Source organism: Podarcis tiliguerta (genome assembly GCF_965153285.1).
Source record: "Podarcis tiliguerta genome assembly, chromosome: 17".
NCBI lineage: Eukaryota > Metazoa > Chordata > Lepidosauria > Squamata > Lacertidae > Podarcis > Podarcis tiliguerta.
In genome coordinates, this window is record NC_139550.1 from 13,738,228 (window position 1) to 13,760,689 (window position 22,462).

Below are 22,462 nucleotides of genomic sequence, written 5' to 3' on the forward strand. Positions count from 1 at the left end.
GGGGGAAGTACTTTTAAACATTTTTTTCAATTCATTATAAATTATTTCCTAATACTCTTTTACCCTTTTGCAGGTCCACCACATATGAAAAAATGTACCGTTGACCTCATTGCATCTCTAACACAGTCCATGGATGTCTTTGTGGTCCTGATGACTCCCCCTAGGACACACACCCTCCTAGCCACATTTCAGCTGCTCCTGATTCACACCAGCCCTTTAGTGCTGTGCGTGGTTTTATTATGACCTACCATAAATGAATGAATGCTGGAAACCTTCATATGGTAAAAGAGTATGTACAGTGGTACCTTGGTTCTCAAACTTAATCCATTCCGGGAGTCTGTTTGACTCCTGAAACACTGTGAAAACCAAGTCGCGGCTTCCGATTGGCTGCAGGAGCTTCCTGCACTCAGTCGGAAGCCACGGAAGCAACGTTGGATGTTCAGCTTCCAAAAGAATGTTCAAAAACTGGAACACGCACTTCCAGGTTTTGATTGTCCGGGGCGCTGATTTGTTCAGGAGCTAAGCCGTTTGAGTACCAAGGTACCACTGTATAAGCCTTTATGCAGAAAACATGTCTGGAAGAATGTAATGGTAGCTAATCCCAGTTTCAGGGACCTGTTTTTATAAGTGGTCTTGCATGTTTTAATTCAATTTAATTAATTTAAGTCAATGTTTAATTGGTTTTTTCCATGTTGTTAGCTCTCTTATTTTTAATCTGTATGCCACCTTGAGTGCCTGTCAGGGGAAAAGGCGGGATACAAATAAAATAAAATAAAAATTACCACCTATCACCCCAAGGCAGCCAAAACAATTCAGTTCAGCTTAGATTGCACATGCACCCCTTTCAGATCAGCACTGGTTCATTCTCAGTGCAGACGAAAGCAAAGGGATGGTTTGTGAACTCAAAACAAACTGACTAGCATATGAGTGTAGAGGTGGCTGAGAGGGGGGGGGGAGACAGATAAACAGCCCTCTACTCTGCTAAAAAAAGAAAGGGGATAAAAAGATTATCCGTGCAGTGCCTGGAAGAATGAATTGTCAAACCCAAACCCATCATGCGCTGTCGTTTGGTAGATGAGATATGTCTCCTCTTATGTGGGAGGTATTGTTAAGCCGACTGACAGGACTGAACTTGCCACCAAATCTAAACTCATTCGATACTCCTCCGCCCCCTGACAAATGTTGCTAAAGCCTCTCTCTGCCAGCAAACCAGAGCACAGGCTATAGTTCAGATACTGTTTTATCAGGACCAACATATCACAAAGCAGCCAGTATCCTAAAGGAGCCAAGATTAAAATGTTATCTGTTTGCTAAGTGGAGGCCTGTGGTAAACCCACTCATTTCCTAATAGAGGCTTTCTTCAGGGCATTAATACAGCAACTCCCCATTCGTCTCTGAGCAGCTGCAGATGTTTTTCAAAGATAGAACGTGGATGTGGAATTTTTGGCTTCTGCGTAACAAAGCGGTCTAACTCTGTGTCTCTCTTTGTGAGTGAGAGTATTTATCTACTAAATAGTTTCGAAAGTGGTTTGCCCGTCTGTCCGATTGTCTGTTCTCTATACCTTCAGATGCCTCTCAAAATATCGTCGCCACATTTCTCAAGGTGGGAGTCTTCGTTGACATTTGGACAGCAGGTGCCATTTTGAATCAATATGGTGAACTTTGGTGTGAAATCACCCAAGTTTTTTCGTTTTGGTTAGTGTGTGTGGGGGGGGGAATGGGTATGTGTTGATGGGTTCAAAGAAATTACACTATCCATATATATTTATTATAAAAACCCACAACATTTTTGGGTTTCTAAAAAATCCCAGGCAGTGCTGGGCTCTCCCCGATAGTTTGTAAAGCACCCCTTGGACAATTATCCTTAAAGCAATTATACAATAAAGAAAACATAGCTTTCTGATATAATCAGGTAAATGCTCATTTAAAATGGGCGGTAATATTGTACCAAGAGTCAAGGCTATTAGAAGCGGATTGATACATTAAGGTTGTAGGAGCTCATGCAACATAACTTCCCCTCCCTCTCTTCCTACTGCATGTGTGGGATGTGATACATAAGTAGCAGTCAAGTACAACATTCCTTGTTTTCCTAGAGTGGAGATGCAAGGGAATGTTTGGACCAGCAAGTCAAAAACTTCCTGTTTCCTCCTGGGCTGGGACATATCGTATTTTTCGCCCCATAGGACACACTTTTTCCCCTCCAAAAATGAAGGGGAAATGTGTGTGCGCCCTATGGGGCGAATGCAGGCTTTCGCTGAAGCCTGGAGAGTGCCGGGCTCCCACGGCTTGCGGAGAGTTGCCTGCATGCCGAAGGCTGGACGCGCTGAGCTCAGCGCGCCCAGACTTCGAGCAACTCTCTGCAAGGCGCAGGAGCCCAGCGCTGGGCTCCCACGGCTTGCGGAGAGTTGCCTGTTCCAGCCCTGCACCTGGGGGGGAAATAATTTCTTCCCCTTTATTTCCCCCCCCAAAAAAAAACTAGGTGTGCCTTATGGGATGGTGCATCCTATAGGGCAAAAAAACCGGTACTTCCTCTTGCATGTGACTAGAGGTGGGCGTGACCTTACCTATGCAGGTAACAAAAGCACAAGGCACGCAGTCATCTCTCTCTTTCCCCTTCTTCTCCATCTTCCTTTTGTCGCGTGAACTGCAATAACTGCCAGTCTTCAGCCACTGGGATTAACCCCCCATATGGGGTAAATCCGCATGTATATTTGTAACTAAATCTGCCTTCAGGGATCCAACTGTGAACTGATGATGTGAGTAAACTACTTTTATATATCTTAAATAAGATTGTGGTGTGTTTATTCTTTTAAGAGGGAAATAAGGGATCTTACCAGGAATCTATATTAAGAAGCTTAAACAAGCTTGCAACAAGAAATCCCCTGTGTGTTTAAAAGGGGAATGTTAAAACTCTGCTAAGTTATAGAACTTGCTAGCGCAAGTTAGGAAGGATATGAATAAACAATATATTCTCTTCTGCCCAAGGCATGTCCCCTGCATACCCCCTAAATCTTCACTGGGGGTTCCTCCAACCTCCAAAACCGATCTGTGGGTAGAGTGGGTGGCAGGCAGGGGGAGGAGAGGTAGAGGAATTCTGCTCACCCAAATCTTAATGTTTTAATGATGGGCCAATGCATGCAAATAAATGGAATAATAAACTACCACACAAATAAACAGTTAAATAAAAACAACAATCTGCTGTTGCCCCAATCCACATGGTTCCTTGAAACACAAATACCTCAAAGAGGCTGAGATTGCATCACAGAGAAATGGCTCCCATGTCCCTGGGGGCAAATGTGGCTCATCAGCCACATGTTTTTGGACAAAGATGATGCATGTCTAACAACCTCTGCAACATCAGGGACAAAACGGCTCTAACAAGCCACTGTGCCAAATATTGATACACTGGCAGACAGAGTTTGGGATGCCCTGATGTAATCAGACACCATGGTATTATTGCATTGGGGAGAAGCTCCCTTCTTCTACCTACAGGTAAATTCAGTGCTGGCCTTTTTTTGAGACAAGAGATAAAAAGGAGCTGCTGAAGCATTTCGAGACTCAAGACCTTTTTGTACTGCCGTTTGCAGCGGCGCATTTTAATTGTGTGAGCCTCAAAAAGCAGCACATACTTAATTCCTCCGCTGTCATATTTTATAACGTGCAATATGGTTCAATTATTTTTTAGCGCTGTTCCAAAAATGCATTTTTTTTATCATTCTTTGAAAATTAATGAGAAATGAAATTGCATTTGAAAAACATCAAAGAAGAGAGAAAATTCAGTGAAATTCTCATCAGTGGGGCACTCGGCCTTTGTTGTGCTCACCTTACTTTTGACCTGTGAGCTGTGAGTATTCTTTCTTGCATTCTGCAAGTCATTTCTCCAGCAAGTTTGCTGACTCCCTTGGCACCTATGTTGCCTAGCATCTCGCAGTAGGGCTGGGAGAAAGCCCTGGATGAAACCTTGGAGGGTAATTGCTGTCAGTCACTGCAGAAAATTCTGAGTTTGGTGAACCAATGGACTGACTCAGTATAAGGAAGCTCCTTATGTTTCTTCGTAAGTGTGGTGTAGTGGTTAAGAGCGGTAGTCTTGTAATCTGGGGAACCGGGTTCGCGTCTTCGCTCCTCCACATGCAGCTGCTGGGTGACCTTGGGCCAGTCACACTTCTTTGAAGTCTCTCAGCCCCACTCACCTCACAGAGTGTTTGTTGTGGGGGAGGAAGGGAAAGGAGAATGTGAGCCGCTTTGAGACTCCTTAAAGGGAGTGAAAGGCGGGATATCAAATCCAAACTCCTCCTCCTCCTCCTCTTCCTCTTCTTCTTCTTCTTCTTCTTCTTCTTCTTCTTCTTCTACACTTCTATATTTCCAGAAGCCAGGGAGGCTGGCTGCTATGCTCCAATCCAATCCAATATCAATCAATCAATCAATCAAATTATTTTCACTTTTAAAGAAATCAGTGCAGAAAGTTTTTTTTTAAATAATAATAATTAAGGAATGACTTCCCTTAAAAACAAAAGCAGTGAATACATTCATCTCAGGTGCTTGGTAGCCACACTTCCCACAATTCCTGAGTCACCTTGGGCAGTTTGGTCTAGAAAAGTGGAATATGCATATTTAAGTTAAAAAAAGAGCCTAGTTCAGAGTTAAGCAATTTTAAAATACATGGACACAGCTAGGAAAGTTAAGCCAGTCCTTAAATTTCTCCAATTGCAATCAATGGAACGAACGATAGCTTCACTGTGATTGTGAACATGCACACAGGTCCTTGGCATGAGGCAGTCTTAGGAGTGCAGAAACACAACAAGAAAAAGAACATTGCATTCATATTAGGGCTATTTTAGGAGATTGATGGATTTGATGGGGTCATTTTAAGGTAAATACTGCAAAGCAAAAGGAAATGATGAAATGGCTTGGCAGGGGAGGGGTTAGAATTACATCAAGGAAGGTTTTCTTATGATGTCCTTCTTTTCCTTTCTTACAAACTTTTTTCCTTTTGAGCTGCTGGCTTTGTCACCAGCTTGGGCTGTATAGCAGAAGCAGAAGACCTCTGGACATCATGCATGTTCTTCCTTCCTGGCAGGTAAGGATGGGTGCCCCCCCCCCCCCAATATCCACCTCCAGATCATCACCAGTGAATGGGATAGTGAATTTGGCATGACTGTTTAGGCTCGCTCCGGATTCATGCCCTTTCTCTATGTCAGTAGTGAGGGATCTTTCTGAACAACCTTATGAAGGTCAAATGTCATTGATGGGAGGGCCCAAATGTGGGTGGAGCAACGGATGTGAATTTTAATTCTGCACAGTAAGCTATTTCCTACTATTGTAAAAATTCTAAGGTCTCAAATATAGAATAAATGTATAATTCTTCTTTTTGGAACTGGTTGGTTTTGTGTGCCTCTTTGCATTGCGGGAATCCTCCATAATTTGTTGGGAAACTGTGTATGTGCAGCTACTCACACAGAGTCAATTAAGGTTTGGCAGCCAGCCAGAAGGTCATGTGAAGGAGTAAGTCTGCCTGGTGATAACAGAGACATGGAGATCGCTCCCTGATTGGTCAAGCTCTCTCAAGGGAGTGATAATTAATGGTCTACTAACTGGAATGTGTTAGTTCAGAGGTTCAGAGTTCTGTGTCAGTGTAGGAGTTGTGAGTCGTGTCAGAGAGCTAGCTAAAGATCTGTGTTCTGTTCCTGTAAATAGTCCACTGTATATAATAAACACCTAACTACAAGTTCCTGGTTCCTGCTTTGTCTATCCTGTCTGCAGCCAAGTCGCCTATTGCTTCCGTGGATTCTGCGTTTACTCTGCTAGGTCTGGCTAAGGCCCTGCAACTAGTCAGAAAGTTACAAAACACCAATAGGTTTTGCCAATATAATTCCCCTTGCCTGAGACCACGTAGGCAGATAACCACCAGGGGAAGCGCCTGAAGGGATTTCTCCCAAATCTGTGAACCTCCTTTGTGTTAATTGTCATTGTTTGCCCAGACTCTCTGCATATAGGAATCAGCTGCTGGGCATCCTGATTGTCTCATCAGTGCTGATGCTTTGAGTAAACTCTACCTGGAACTATGCAAAGCTTGCTAATCCTGAGGAATGTCATGCCTTGACCTGGCTGAGCCACTGTAATCCTACCTTATGTGTGGTGTATTTCTGACATTTGTAAAGGGGATGTTCTCCTTCTCCATGCCAAAAATGCTAACCTTCGAAAGGAGGGGTTTCCTCTTTGTTCTGGGTCTCTCACTTCCTTGCAAAGAGGGTGGGGGACTCAGTCACAACAGAAAAATAAAGACCTGCCTTGTTTTCCACTGGATCCTGCCTCCACTCATTCTTCTCTGACTGATCATTGACTTAGGGGACTCAGAGACCCTTGGATAGTTGGGCAGAAAAAGCCAAATCCCAAATTTTCTACATCACTACACACCCTCCTCATTCCAGATAAGCAGGAGGCACTATCAGAATTCAGGAACCTGTTCCAACCAGGCAAAAATACTTTTCATATTTGAGATGCTTATTGATGGGGGTGAAGGAAAGGTTAATTTTTAGCTGGGTAGCAGACAGGACTTTGCAGAAACCAACTTTTGCCTCTCATCTCCCTGTCTCTCCCCCCACCAGGTGCATCTCTGGGTACAGGGGGCTGCATAGGGGGAAAAGAGGAAGGTTTGGCAGCCTTCCTCTTATAAATTATACCATCACTGGATTGCCAGTCTGAAAGGGACAGGGGGGTTCATTCAGACTGACGGCCCCCCAACCTCATAATGATATGCAGACAGCTTTCTCCTATCTTTCTCTGGTTCAGATTAAATCCAAACTGGAGGAGAGTTTATGAGAGTACAATGTTTCCCCTCATATCTGTGGTGAGCAAGCCACAGAACACAGAAAACAAAGTTTAGGAGATTTCTTTACTCCTCACAAGTCAATCAGGAATCCCAGGCACGATCGTTTCCAAGGATTCAGTCTGTGGACATTTTAACAGGACATTTGGCTCTTTGTCTGCCACCTGGGTCTTTACAACTCCTCAATGTCAGTAAAGCACAGCATGATGCTGGCTCCCTGGGAGCTTGAGGCGCCACAGAGTCTCAAAAGTAGTTGCAGAGGAAGCTCAAATATGCTTCAAACACCTTCTTGGTGGAGTTGAGCTTTCGTACAAAACTATAAAGAAAGAAATAATCTAGCACAATGGTACCTTGGTTCTCAAATTTAATCCGTTCTGGAAGTCCTTTCCAAAACCAAGGAGTGCTTTCCCATAGAAAGTAATACAAAATGAATCAATTCGTTCCAGGCTTTTAAAAATAACCCCTAAAATAGCAACTTAACATGAATTTTACTATCTAACGAGACCATTGATCCATAAAAGAAAAGCAATAATCAATGTACTGTACTATAAAATAAATAAGACAGTATTGTAGATGATAAAAATTAAAATTATTATTATTTTCTTACCTGCACTGATGATTGTCATTGTTTGGATGGGGGGCTTTTATCCATTTTATCCATTTCTGCAGTCACACAATCAATCAATCAATCAATTTAATTGAAAAAGCCTCAAAAACAAAAATGCCAAATAAATAACAAAAACAAAAGTGCCAGACTTAATCAGTTCTGGAAGTCCATTTGACTTCCAAACTGTTCTAAAACCAAGGCACAACTTCTATTTGGTGCAGGTGCCCCAAAAACAATAGCCGACGGCGGCATCGGATGTTTGCCTTCCGAAAAACATTCGAAAACCGGAACACTTACTTCCAGGTTTTTGGAGTTTGAGAACCAAAGTGTTTGAGAACCAAGGCATTTGAGAACCAAGGTACCACTGTATGTCTTTGGGGGAGCCCTGAGCAACTCTCCTAGATACTGAGGCACTGATGCCTAGAAACACTCTTTTTGCTCTGCAAGTTCAAGAGAGCATAAGTGTGTGGTCAAGGTGAGTATGCAAAGTACAGTGTGCTCTGAAGGGACAATCAAAGCTAGCAACTAACAGAGCAATCCTAATCACAGGAAAGGCCTGTTGAATTCAATGGGGCTCAATTATTTAGTAAGCAGTGTTAGTATTGTAGTCTTGCTGGCTGCAGTCCTAAAACTGCAATCTTAAGGAGTGAGTCCCACTGAATTCAATAGGACTCACTTCTAGGTAGACGAGAGGACTGGGCTTTATGGAAGGTTTTTGCAGTTCTTTGCTTTTCAGGAAAGCGGGTTCTCCTTCAGGGAGAACACGTGTTGTTGTGGGGGCAACCAAGACATCCCTCTGTTGCTGGGTGGGTTAGTTTGGATGGCTATGAATCTGATAGGGCACCTTCAATTGTTGCTGGGGAGAATTTGATGTTGCAAAGTTGAATGACTGTTGGGGTGCTATTTATTCCCTGCACGCAGTGTTTTCCTCTTTTCGCTGCACGCATCAGATCACCCGCCCACCCTCCCTTTATTTAGGGTTGTTTGCATTGACCTTGCTATGCCTGTCATGGGGTCATCTGCTTTGGGGCAGGGGCCTGGTAGGAATTTTTACCATTTGGCTGATTGGCTTGTGTCATTTGGTTTTTGCCTACTGCGTAGCAAATCTTCACAACTTGTAAGGTTGTGGTTAGGCATTGGTTAATTTTGGTTGGTGGAGAAAAAGAAGAAGAAGAAGAAGAAGAAGAAGAAGAAGAAGAGGAGGAGGAGGAGGAGTTTGGATTTGATATCTCGCTTTATCACTACCCAAAGGAGTCTCAAAGCGGCTAACATTCTCCTTTCCCTTCCTCCCCCACAACAAACACTCTGTGAGGTGAGTGGGGCTGAGAGACTTCAGAGAAATGTGACTGGCCCAAGGTAACCCAGCAGCTGCATGTTGAGGAGCGGGGGTGCAAATCCAGTTCACCAGATTATGAGTTTACTGCTCTTAACCACTACACCACACTGGCTCTGGAGGGGGTATGGTTGGCTGTGCTGGCCCCTCCAATGATGCCGCTGCAAAGGTATCCCATTAAAGGAATCCAGGGGCTCGCGATGCTTTTGTCCAAACCCCTGGCCCTGGGCTAGGGCCACGCAAGTGCCCCTGGGAGCATTTGGGGAGAGGTGAGAGCCTGATGCCCAGCTCTATGCTCTCCCCAAAAATGTTTTCCCTTGCTGACTTTCACAGGCTTGCAGATGTCAGTTCTGTTCCTACCTCTAAGTGGGAACAGATAGTCACTAGCCAATGCCTAAGCAACCACCCACATGCTGTAATTAATAAAGTTGTGGCCAAAATGATGCCAAAAACAAAATTCTGTGTGAACTGTGTTTATATCTGAGGGTGTCTAGAGGTCCTGGACACGCAATCAATTTTTTTTTACATGAAAGCAAAACCCATTGTTATGCTCTGGCCTTCTGCCAATTCCATTTCCCCTAAACCCAGCCTTAATTATCACTTGAATGTCCTAAACCTAGATGCTTTTGGCTGCCAATCAAGAAGCCAAGGCACAGAAATGGCATATCCGAATCTGACGGGCTTCTTCTGCTTTGAAATGCTGAGTTCAAAGTGTTTGCTTTATCCCTAGAAAGCCTCTCTTTATTCATGCTAATTAAACGGTTCTGTGCATGAACCAAATCTGGTCAGGCTACAGCAGGAGGCAAAGTGCAGCAAGAGCTTTTCTTTTAAAAAAAGAAAAAAAGAAAGTGCTCCTGGGGGAGGAAGAAGCGAACACCATTTATGGTCGTGTTAAAAAAAAAAAATCCCTGCCAAAGCAAATGCTGCTATAAACTGTTTGGTGTTCTATTTCAGCCAGCCGAATCAATCTTCCAAATAGTGGTCAACAGGGGAAGCTAAAGAATACTTGCCTGAGGAGAAGCATTCGGCACAATCTGTACACAAAACGCTTCAACAGAGAACCAGAAAAGCCCCTCTGAGCTGCGGGCTGAAAGAGGCAGCCAGAAGTGAGGTCCAGAAAGAGAGCAAGACAGGGAAGGAAAAGCACAGGGGCCAGTAGGGGGGACTGGGCAGCTGAGAAAGGGTTAAAATTTGGTTGTGAATTGGCATCAGTAAATACAGTATATAGGGAAGGATGAAGAACCTTTTTCAGTCTGAGGACTGCATTCTCTTCTTGACAACTTTCTGAGGGCCATGTAATGGGCAGGGCCTGAGGCAAAAATGTGCAAAGAAATCTATGTAAACTTTACCTCAGCATATTCTGAACTAGATTCCTGCACAGCCAAGTTATCCCAATGTAGATCTGACTCATTATGTGCTATTATTATTATTATTATTATTATTATTATTATTATTGAAAAATCCAGGTGTTTGGGGAATGTCATGACTATTTATGTGATCAAAAAATACATCGTGAACTAGTCCTAGATTTTGAATTATTCAGAGTGAGTTCCACACAACCAGGGCAGTAGTTTTGGGGCACAAATATTTCTTTTGGGGAACAAATATACATTCTCTCTCTCTCTCTCTCTCTCTCTCTCTCTCTCTCTCTCTCTCTCCCCACACTCACATTTATTTATTCTGATGCCCACTCCAGAATAAGAAGTTGGTGGATTGTGTCCTGTGTTAACTAAATCCTGTAGTGGTAAATGAAAAAAATGTCAACGTTGTTTTATGATTCCCAAGAGTCACACATTCGTTCAGTTATACCAGCATAAATTAAATGCAGAAGATTTAATAATCTCAATGCTTTGGCATGTAGCCTTACTCAAAGCACTAACCTTTAAGCTAATTTATGAGCTTTTTTACTGACTAAATCATTTGCCTCGGGGAGCTGTAAGAATCCACAGGTTTCCTCCCCCCCCCTCCTTTTTCTGTTCTGTTTGGTAAATACAACCAGCTTCCTCATCAGAATAGTACAAGAGGGAAAGTTATTCTAAAATTGAACCCTTTTTTTGTTCTCTAGGAGCTTTAAGAGCAGCTGTAGCTCCCAGGGTGAGGCCGTTAGTGCAATGAATGCACTAAGCCAGCTTTCAGATCATGCTGAAATGTTCGTCAACGAGGACTGCATTGGCAGCTGAATGAAGCCTTGGGCAGAACTCAACTTCCAATCATTCTGTCTGCACAAGCATTTTAGCTTCCCATATGGCATGGCCCCATTCTTCTCCCTCTGCGATGTTCCAGGGGTTCTCCTGATCGCCCCATTCGAGCCAATTTCAGGAACCATGAGATGCACACAGAGGATTGGGGGGAGCCACATTGCACAAGCAGAAGGCCTTACACAGGTTTTCCATCATCAGAGCTGGGAAGATGAATTACCATACTAAAATTTCATTTGGGGGAAGTGTAGGCAGAACATTTTGTTTCCATACAGAAGGGTCTCAGGTTCGATTTGTGAAATTCCCAGTTACGGCTGAGCAGCGGCGGAGTGAGCCGATCGGGCGCCTGGGGCAGCATGTGTGCCCTGCACCCAGGGGTGGGGCCAGCCGACTGTGGGAGCAGGGACAGCTGCCTGTGGGGTGGGATTAGCCACCCACGAGGTGGGGTGAGCTGGGGCATGATTCTGTGTGGGGCCTCCAAGGGGGAGGTGGTGGGCAGACCATTTGGGGCAGCAGAGAGCCTGCTAGGTGTGTGGCTCGGGTGCGCTGCAGACCCCATGGTGAGTGACACCCGCCATTTTGTCACCCTCCTCAGTGGTGACACCCAGGGCAGACCGCCCCTGCTGCACCCCTTTCCTCCGCCCCTGCGGCTGAGAGAAAACCTGTGACTCAGTATAAGGTAGCTTCTTGTGTGTGTATATGAATTTTGTAACCATAGGAATATATCGGAGTCTGGAATGCATAAAAAGACAAGATTTTGAGCTCCTTGGATAAAAAATAAGCTATAAATGCAACAATAATAAACTATGGGGGTTTCTGGAAGTTCAGGCACCTGGGAAATTGCATAACTTTCACCAGTTACACGGTCATTATGTTATTACGTACCATTCATTTCAAGGTGTAAGAAACACAATACAAATTGGTTGGGGAGAAAGATGTAGTCAATCCCGTATTGTCTGTGGATCGAGAACAACAACATCAGAAGCAAATACCCATTGTATTCACTGGATTGATTTTCATTCAGGACATGGGGCCAATAAGGATAGATTGGCCATTTCCGCTCCTGTTTCTGATTTCATCAGAATTCTTCGATATCCCTGCTTGAGATGTTGGAGAACTCCATTGAAATAAGGAGCAGAAATCTCTGGTGTTTGCTTATTCAGCCCTTCTCTGGAATGGAAAGCAATCCAGCAAAAACAAGTCGTATTCGCTGTTGCTGCTTTGAGCCCATAAATGATTATGCCCTGTTCTCCATTTGCATTCTACTTCCTCTGCACTGAAATGGATGGTGGTGGAATAACACAATGACAACATAATTTGTAATTAATTAGGTAAATTATGTAAGTTAGATAATTTCACCACAGCAGACAGTGAGACACATAATATAGTTTTGGGCAGAAGATAAACTGTAGTAGAACAGAAATGATACTACCTGTGAGAAATTCAGGATGGAATGGGAAAGGATACCCTTTTACACCCCTTATGATACATCGCCATTTCTCATATTTGCACAGGGAGAGCTGGCATAGACCTCTTTCCTCTCTCCATCACTGGCCCTTGACTAAAATGACATTAGCCATTATTTTCATCAGAAGGTATCAGGACTATTTCTTCCCTGTTTGAGTTGGACCCCACTCTCCTCCTCCGAGCTCCATGTACAAGTAATTGGGAGCCTTTTGGGGTGGGCTAAATATTGTTGGTAAAAATTAAAATACATTAAGTAAATAATATTGGAACCAAGGCCTCTGGGGAGGAGAGAGGTGGCTAGAAGAGCTATGCAGAAGCGTCCCATTGAAAGTCATGGCTGATGTGTTATCTTCTTCTTCTTCTCTTCTTCTTTGGTGATCACTCATAGCCGGGTAAGATTGTCTTCCATAAGCACGGTTTTAACAATGAGTCCGTAAGTGACTGTGGAGGCCAATTCTGGACCCACACGTCCTTCCACAGTGGGGACATGGGTTTCCAAGTGGGAGTTGATCATGGTGTGGATTTGCCAAGCATGCCTTCCTCTTAGCACGTTTCTCCCTTGCGTCCTGAGTTCGAGTGTCTTCAAAGTCCACAAAAACCTTTGGTAAAGGCTGATCTCCAACTGGAGCACTCACAGGCCAGTGTTTCCCAGTTGTCAGTGTTTATACTACACTTTTTTAGATTTGCCTTGAGACAGTCTTTAAAGTTATGATAAACCCATGACAGTCAAGGGGTGAAAAAGCCTCTGTTGAGTCATTCGCTTGTCTCCTGTTGGTTCATTTTGGGAATATTTTTCTGGAGAGGTGAACCCATGGTGGCAGCGAGAGGGAAGTAGTCTTGTTTTGAAATGTGTCCTCAGCCTTTCAGTCTTCAAAGTCTTCAAAGGACCGCAATTTATGCATTGGACAGCAGCAATTCCTACCCCTCTCTTCTTTTAATTCCACACAGTTACCTCAATAATAAAAGGCTGTTTTACAACACACACACACACACGGACCTGAGATTACTTAAACAGAGAACTATAATGTTTCTTGTCTTCAAGGGCACTGCAAAAACTTGAGGGTGATGAGCGAAAGCAATAAATAAGCCAATATCAACAAAGGAAGCACCATGTTTTGTTGAAGCGCTTTCAGGCTGGCTGTTGGGTCACACAAAATGTTCTCATTATCCCCCTCTTCCCAATGCAATTATCACATCACTTTTCTAATCGCAAAAAGTCTGATAAGAAAAATTACCCTGGAAACTGTAGGATAACAACTGCTAGCTAGCTATGTCACATATCAGCACGTATGCTCAATAAATGGCCAGCTCTAGAAGCCGCCTTTTATTTTTACTGAAATTCATTTCACTTCCTTTGAAATTCTTTTGCTGTTCCTTCTAAGCATGACTCCTCCAACCTTCCTTGACATTTCACTTAAGGTGAAATCAAGTGATTATGTATTTTGTGGATTTTGATTTTTATTCTGTGAACTGCCCAGGGACCTCCAGGTATAGGGGGTATATAAATTCAATAAATAATAATAAATAATAATGCTCTGTATCTTAAAACAATACACATTAGTTATCCTGTCATGTAAAAAGGGACATGTGATGAGGATAAAACCTGCCCTGCATGGTAGAAACTCCTACTTGAATTGCTACTAATGGCTGGCGGCGGGGGGCGGGGAGCTGGCTGCCACATATTAAGGCCTGGCATGTGGCAATCTTATGGATTTCGACACCCTCCTGCCAGAGAGGGTTTAATATAAAGAATTGAATCAATTACTTTGGGGTATTTGAATGGTGTGCCCTATTTCCTAGGCGTGATGGAGGGCAAGAGACCAGATTTTTTTTCATAGATCAGTTAATGGACTGATTCAATGCCTGGAGCCAGGGAGATGCTACTCATATATTGCATCATCCTCTCCCAAACTCTCACCTTAAATAGTAGAGGATATTTAATCTTCATGTGAAGTTAAGCCTGTTGTTGATATTTATCTCACTGCAGACTCCTTAGGTTAGAAGAAAAGTGTGGTTCTTCTCATTTCTTCATCCCATGAAAGCTCACAATTATGATAGCTCTAAGCCCATGAAGAGGTTGTAGAATCCATTATATGATTATCTATTAAAAAGCCTTTCACCCAAGCTGATGCCCAGCAGATGTTTTGAATGACAACTCCCATCATCTCTGACCATTGGCTGCTCAGGCTGGGGCTGTTGAGAGTTGTGGTCCAAGACATCTGAAGAGCCTCAGGTAGCTGATCGGTAAATTTGCTTAGTCACCTTTCTACAAAAAAAAAAAAAAAAAGTTTGTGTCTAAGGCAAAATGCAATTTATCAAAATAAAGAAGGTGAAACAGCAATAGTATGAAGCCATGATTAATGAAACAGGTAATTAAAAGTAACAAGGGTCATGACTTTATACACACCTAAGCGGTTGAGCATGTCTAAAGGGATTATTATTTTTTAGTCCAACCCAATGTCCTCAATGCCACAACTTAGATTTCTTTTGAAAGCCCTCCATTTTCAAAAGCAGTTTGCTATGAAACTGAAGGAAAGTGAGACCAGAGTCCATTTGGGCATGCAGAGCTATGTCTAACACTTTGAATCGCAGCCAACATTAAGTCAGCCAGAGGAAAAATCATCCAAAATTGTATACCGGCTATGGGGAAGAAGCAAATCCCTTCCACTAACATATATAAGTTAGGTTTACTCCTGGATAAATTTCATTTCAGTTTCTGAGAGACAGCACATTATTAAATTTGATCCTGTTTGGTGATAATGGAAGTTTTTGATTGATTGTAGCTAAACTATGTATCTGGCTGTTTTATTGTTCTGAGTATATGCATTTCCTTTTTGAATGGGTTTATATGTGATTGTAAACCACACTGAAATCAAACTTTCAAAAGGTACTAAAAAATTCAAACAAACAAATAAATAGAATAAATATTGATTAAACTTGTGGTCTGTTTTATCCCTGGTTTGCATGTTGGCTCCAATTCCCACTAGGTCACAGCAATATTCTGATTTAGTAGTCATAACTTACTTCTGCTGGGTGATGAAAACTTACATCATGATTGAAGACATGGAATATAGGAAGCTGCCTTACACAAAGTCAAAACATTGGTCCATCTGCTCGGTGTTGCCTATGTTCATTGGCAAAGGCTTTCCAGGGTTTTTGAGACTAAAGACATTCCCAGCTGTACGCAACTGTTAAGTATAATTGATTTAATTCACACAGAAATGAAGAATGTATGCGCATTAATGAAGGTTTTAAATGGGAAGTCCTAAATGTGTATTGGTGAAGAGGTTTTTCCATGGGGCTATATTAAAGCAATGAGTGCTCACTGGAAGGACAGATCCTGAAGCTGAGACTCCAATACTTTGGCCACCTCATGAGAAGAGAGGACTCCCTGGAAAAGACCCTGATGTTGGGAAAGATTTAGGGGAGAAGGGGACGACAGAGGACAAGATGGTTGGGCAGTGTTCTCAAAGCTACCAGCATGAGTTTGACCAAACTGTGAGAGGCAGTGGAAGACAGGAGTGCCTGGCGTGCTCTGGTCCATGGGATCACGAAGAGTCAGACATGACTAAACGACTAAACAACAGCAACAATATTAAAGCAAAGGAGAACACTCTGAGCTCCTGCTGAGTTAGGGATTAACTAACTGGTTGTTGTTCTCTCGTAGCTAACATGTGAGTGTTGTAACTTTAGACCATGTAACAAATGTATTGAGTTGCAAATTCACCATTTTGAGGGGAGTTGCCTCCTTAGTTTCCCTGAATGCTACAGTGAGAACAAAGCATGTGGTAATGGCTCCCCAAAGAGCTGCATAGCTTTGGGCAGGCTACGGCAGGCTGGAATGGAGGAGAAAGACACAGTTTGGATTTTTGGAGTCATATTTTATTTCTAAGATGGCAAGCCTGTGCTAGACAGTGTAGGACAATTTATGGGTATTGTGGATGTATCATTTGATGTCTTCTGCTCTATTTTGAAGAGTTCTGCTAGTAAAATTTAAATAATGTTTTCATGGGTCAATGGGCAATCCTTCATTTCCAAAAGGAATCAGTTTCTATGCACCCAGTCACTTTAAACTGCACAATATTAATACCTGCAACATGAATGTGGGACTTTTTGCATGCAAAGCAGATGTTCTGCCACTGAGCTATGGTCCCTCCCCAGAACATACCTTTTTAAAAGGACAAAACTCACAGGACTACTAGCTCAAGAAGCTGCCTTTTGGTGGTGTGGGGGGGGGGGAGAGAAGGATCAACTTTGATTTACAACTCTGTAACCTGAATCCTGTTTCCTGTTACAAAGAGGATTTCTTGCTTGGTTGTCTGAGGAAACATCCCACCAGATGGTCCTTAGGATGTTCTAGTCAGCAGTATGGTAATGAATAGGTATTAGCGTCAAATACTCTAACAGGTGCAATTTGAACCGGCAGGTTGTAACATTACAAATTAATGTATGCATGAGGGAGCAAAACAGTATCACCCACCTTAAAGACAGAACAGCCTGGTGAACACCATGGAGTTCAGAGAAGTGCTGCGGCAGGTGCTAAATTGCTGCAACTTGTCATATCAGGATAAAATGAAGATAAATAAGGTTCATATTTTTTTCCCCTCCAGCTCTCTTCGCAATAACTGAAATATCATTAAGCCTGTAATTCTATGGACTCTTAGTGGGGTTTATCTGGGACTAGGGGAGCGAGTGACGCTGTGGTCTAAACCACTCAGCCTCTTGGGCTTGCCGATCAGAAGGTTGGCAGTTCGAATCCCCACAATGGGGTGAGCTCCCATTGCTCTGTCCCAGCTTCTGCCAACCTAGCAGTTCAAAAGCACACCAGTACAAGTAGATAAATAGATACCACTGTGGTGGGAAGGTAAACAGTGTTTCCATGCGCTCTGGTTTCCGTCACGGTGTTCCGTTGCGCCAGAAGCAGTTTAGTCCTGCTGGCCACATGACTCGGAAAGCTGTCTGTGAACAATCGCCGGCTCCCTCGGCCTGAAAGCAAGATGAGGGCCGCAACCCCATAGTCTCCTTTGACTGGACTTAACCGTCCAGGGGTCCTTTACCTTTTTTATCTTTATCTGGGACCAAGTGCTATTAACCACAGCAGGACTTACTTCTGAATATACATGTGTAAGGTTGTACACATGTAATAAGATAACATTAGAATAGATAGCATGAGAGAGAGAGATAGTTCACTTTTCCTTACTTCATAATAGGACTATTAGATGGCAGTCCTCTGTTTGCAGGTGTCCTCTATTTGAGGGCTGTCCAGTCCAAGGTTTAAAGACAAGAATACAAAAAAGGGAGAAGAGGGGGCAGCACAGTAGCAGCCCTTGGTCAGCAAACTGACCAAGCATAGAAGTCACCCAGTGGCTTCCTCACTGTGCCGAGATGTACTGCATATATATACAAATTATAGTAATAACATTTTCTAAAGTTGCATCTATCTATAGATTGTCATATGCAACATTGTGTCATCCTTTTGTATGCTATTTTCTGTTGGCAGCACACATCTGGGCTCTTCTGGGCACTCCACCTGGTCTTCATTCACAGAGCCAAAGGTCTGAAAGGAAACATGGAAGCATAGGGGCACAGATGATCCATGTGATTAGGAATGACAACACCATCTTTGTATCACGACACCATATCAGGGCCATTAAAAGCCTGGCAATCATACTTCCTTACAAAATAAGTTTTGGAATAGACCTCATGAAATATACCTACAACACGTTGTGGCTGTTTTAAGCTTGCTTTGCTTTCTTCAGCGATTAAGTGCATTTGTAGTTATTATTTTGTTACTTAATGGGCTCTAAATAATTAGACATTTCCTGCTACATCCCTGTGTGAATTACTTCAATCAGTGCGCTCAGTAAGCTTTATGTGGATTCCAGCTTTATGGGGATTGTAAGTGACTTAAATGCATTTATTATTCCCTCTGCAATACGCTTATTATAAAAATCACAGATATGTCTGTCCAGAGGGAGGGCAATGGTAACAAGACACAACCTGTCTTGGGATTAGCCTCTTTTATTAGCAACACAAGAAACTTAAACAGATTTGTGAAAATAAATAGATATTAAAGATGCAGAGGAAATAATTTCATTGCTGCAGTAAGGACATAATCTCTCTCTTATTAATCTGTCAATTTGGCATAATTATGTCATTAGCATTGTTAAATATGATTAATTTAAAGGCTAATTAGTACAGTGTGAAGAAGCTGGATCTGAACTGCAAAAATGCATTGATATTTATTCACTGTACTAACATATTCTTCTTAGCTGTACAATTAACAAACTTGGCCCAAGCATCTGGAAACGCTTCCAGCTGGTACAAGTTGTTCTACAGTGCAGCAGAACAACTTGTGGACTTTCTTTGGCTGGACGTTTTTAAAAGAGCTGTGCCTGGACTCCTTGATCTGCCCTAGGGCCCTGGTTTGTGGCCCCTGGATCAGGTTGTGCCATCCTAAGAGCCACCTAGTCTACTCCAAACTCATCCCCCAAACAAACAATTTGGGGAGCAGGATTAAGAGTTTTTCGAGGGGGTTTAAGCCCCATTTTAACATGCAGTTAAAACTGGCTTTCAAAAAGGTCAAGGGATTCATTGGCACCATCCAGGATCAGACCTTCCCACTTTGTGAATCCTGTGCAGTGCTGGTTGCTGCTCCTTCATGAGTAGCTTGTTTCTCTTGCATGCAAGGAGACCACTTGCACAGGACCAGTGACCATCCTATATTCCAGCTTGCTAAGCAGGAATATAGGAAGGTCAGTGAGGCTGGTTATATACATGCTTCTACCGAGCTGTGCCAGTATTACCAAGCAGCTAACGGTGAAATCCTACTCAGACTCATTGTGTTCAGTGGTGCTTATTCCTAGGTAAATTGATATAGGATTACAGCCAAAGAGACTGAACTGGAAGTCCATGGTTTAAACATTTGCCTCTGCCATGAATCCACTCTTTTGGCTGGTGCTGCTGAGAGGTCAACAACAATTGGAGAGCCACAGAGTTCTCAATTCCTGATTCTGATGTACCACACTACTGCTCAGTGGTGTATTATTATGGCTAGGGACGTGGGTGGTGCTGTGGTCTAAACCCTTGAGCCTCTTGGGCTTGCCAATCAGAAGGTTGGTGGTTCGAATCCCCACAATGGGGTGAGCTCCCATTGCTCTGTCCCAGCTCCTGCCAACCCAGCAGTTCGAAAGCACTCCAGTGGAAGTAGATAAATAGGTACCGCTGGTGGCAGGAAGTTAAACAGTGTTTCTGTGCACTCTGGCTTTCGTCATGAGCAGTTTAGTCATGTTGGCCACATGACCTGGAAAGCTGTCTGTGAACAAACATAGGCTCCTTCAGCCTGAAAGCGAGATGAGTGCTGCAACCCCATAATTGCCTTTGACTGGACTTTAGCTTTTTATTATTATGGCTAGCCAAACACTTACGTAAATGTTAATCAAGTTTGCTGTGTAGAAGAAGAAGTTCCATTGTGTCCCCCAAAATCTTACTCTTACATCTTTTCCTCTGTGTCAGGCTAAAGATCCATTAACCAAACAGACTGATCATTAACCAAATGTTATATATCACCTTTCTGTGAGGGTCTTTTCTGAATGCTGGTCAAGAGATGATTCCAAGTTGAGATCAGGGGAAGTTCACACATCACTATCTAAACACAGGGGATATTGATATCCTGGAAAGGTTGATTTTACTCCCAACTCCCACTAATATTTTTTTTTTATTATTTCTGATTCAACACTTTAACTTCTGTAGCGCCACAAGGTAAAGTGAATTGAGCTATTCTTGTGCATGATCACTTACTTCCCTGAGGCTCAGCAAATGCCATCTGAATATTTACATGACGTTCAAAGGGATGCAGTAATGGAATGGAGTACATGCCTGAAGCCAGGAGCTGGGATACATGCCTGAATACATTAATTTCCTAGAGGCTTAGCCTAATCAGAGTTGTCATGCTGTCAAGCAAAAGGCCTCTTTTCGCTCTGGAGGCTCCATCCATCTGCTAGCATGCTTGGTGGTACCCCCCCACATTTATCATAAGGCTTGCTGAATTGGATGGGAAGGTGGATGTTCTACACTAATTTCCTTGGTTGAGAGCTAATTTAAAGCAACTGCAGCTTGTCCATGGACCTGCTAACCCCTTGGAATTGTCATGAGCATTGTTGACGTAAGAGTAGCGAAATGAGACCAAGAAGCTCAAGTCATATATACGACTGACACTCTTCGTTGAAAATTAAACCAATGTCCAGACTTTAACATTCAAAAACTTTACTTGCAGAACCTTATAGTTATAGATGAATTAAAACATAATATTTACAGTCATATGCTTATCCAAGCATGGGTTTGCAGTCTCTTCTTCTAGATTCCAAACATCTGTATTTTCTTCTCTTTCCAGAGCTGTATCTCAATTAGGCCATGCCTTGCAGCTCCTATAAGAGATTTCCACTTTTACCTTCTCCTGTAGCTTTGCTCTCTTTGTTTCAAGCAGAGAAGAAGCACTCCAACACTCTATTCAACTTAGCAGTGTTCACGGTGGATTCTAAAACACAGTCATCTTGCTTCACATAAAATGAAGTCTCTCTTTTGCTAGATACCACCCATGGGACCAATGTTAGTCAATCACACGAGAACTACTAGAGAATGCTCTAGAGTTCAGTTACCAACCAATCCAATTTAACCATATAGTAATGCATACAAGCATTTACAATTTCCGTTATTTAAATTACTATCCTTAACAGCCAGGAGGGCCAATTAATTACAGATCCTTTATAGGAGAGAATGAATGAATAAATGAATAGATAAAGGTGCCATCTCCATTTATACGTAAAGTATAGTCTTGCCCTTGCAGAGCTTCCCCCCACTCATCTCCATGTTAAAAAAAGTTCCACACCCTTATTTTCTGTGAATCATGTGCTTCTTAAAGGCACACAAAAGAAAGTGATTCTGAGGTCAAAATCCTATGCACACTTGACAATAACCTCTATTAATTCAATGAGAATTACATCTGAGTAAACATGAATAGGTGGGACGCGGGTGGCGCTGTGGGTAAAACCTCAGCGCCTAGGGCTTGCCGATCGCATGGTCGGCGGTTCGAATCCCCGCGGCGGGGTGCACTCCCGTCGTTCGGTCCCAGCACCTGCCAACCTAGCAGTTCGAAAACACCCCCGGATGCAAGTAGATAAATAGGGACCGCTTACCAGCGGGAAGGTAAACAGTGTTCCGTGTGCTGCGCTGGCTCGCCAGATGCAGCTTGTCATGCTGGCCACGTGACCCGGAAGTGTCTGCGGGCAGCGCTGGCTCCCGGCCTATAGAGTGAGATGAGCGCACAACCCTAGAGTCTGGCAAGACTGGCCCATACGGGCAGGGGTACCTTTACCTTTACTTTAAACATGAATAGAGTTGTGTTGCACAGTACTTTGTATTATAGCCAAATACAACACATATTCTAGGCTGTGTTAATTGTTGAAAGTCAACAAACAGATCTCCTTCATACTTAATGCACCAACATTCTCACAGTAAGCAGCAACTTTGAAAAGCTGGATCCAACAGCTATGACTTTCAAGTAATCATTTGAGTTCCTGAGCTTTTATTTGTTTGAGCATCACTTATTTAAAAGAAACACTTTAGCTAAATTCTGAAAGCACTCCTAAAGTGGTATCATAGCAACAACTTCATCAGTCATTTAAAAGGGTGACTCATCGCAGAGGTGGGAAAAGGTTATTTGCCATCCATGGATTTGTGAGTGTAGAGTGAAAAGACAGAAAGAAATAAGGTCATGGCAAAGCAAAACAGCTTCCTTTGCCTTAATTTTTGAAATCTGAACCAATGAGGTATTCTTTTGGAAAGCAGCAGCATTCTAAAAAGATGTTGTTGGCATCCTTTTGTCTCAGGAGACAATGGAAGAGTATGCCTTCAGGAGTGAAGTCAAGCCATTGGAGAGTAAGAGCACCTGCTGTAGAGACCAATACAGGAGACATGTTTTATTGCTGGTGCGGCAGATGAAGGCATCTGGTTTTGCTGCTACAGATGCACCA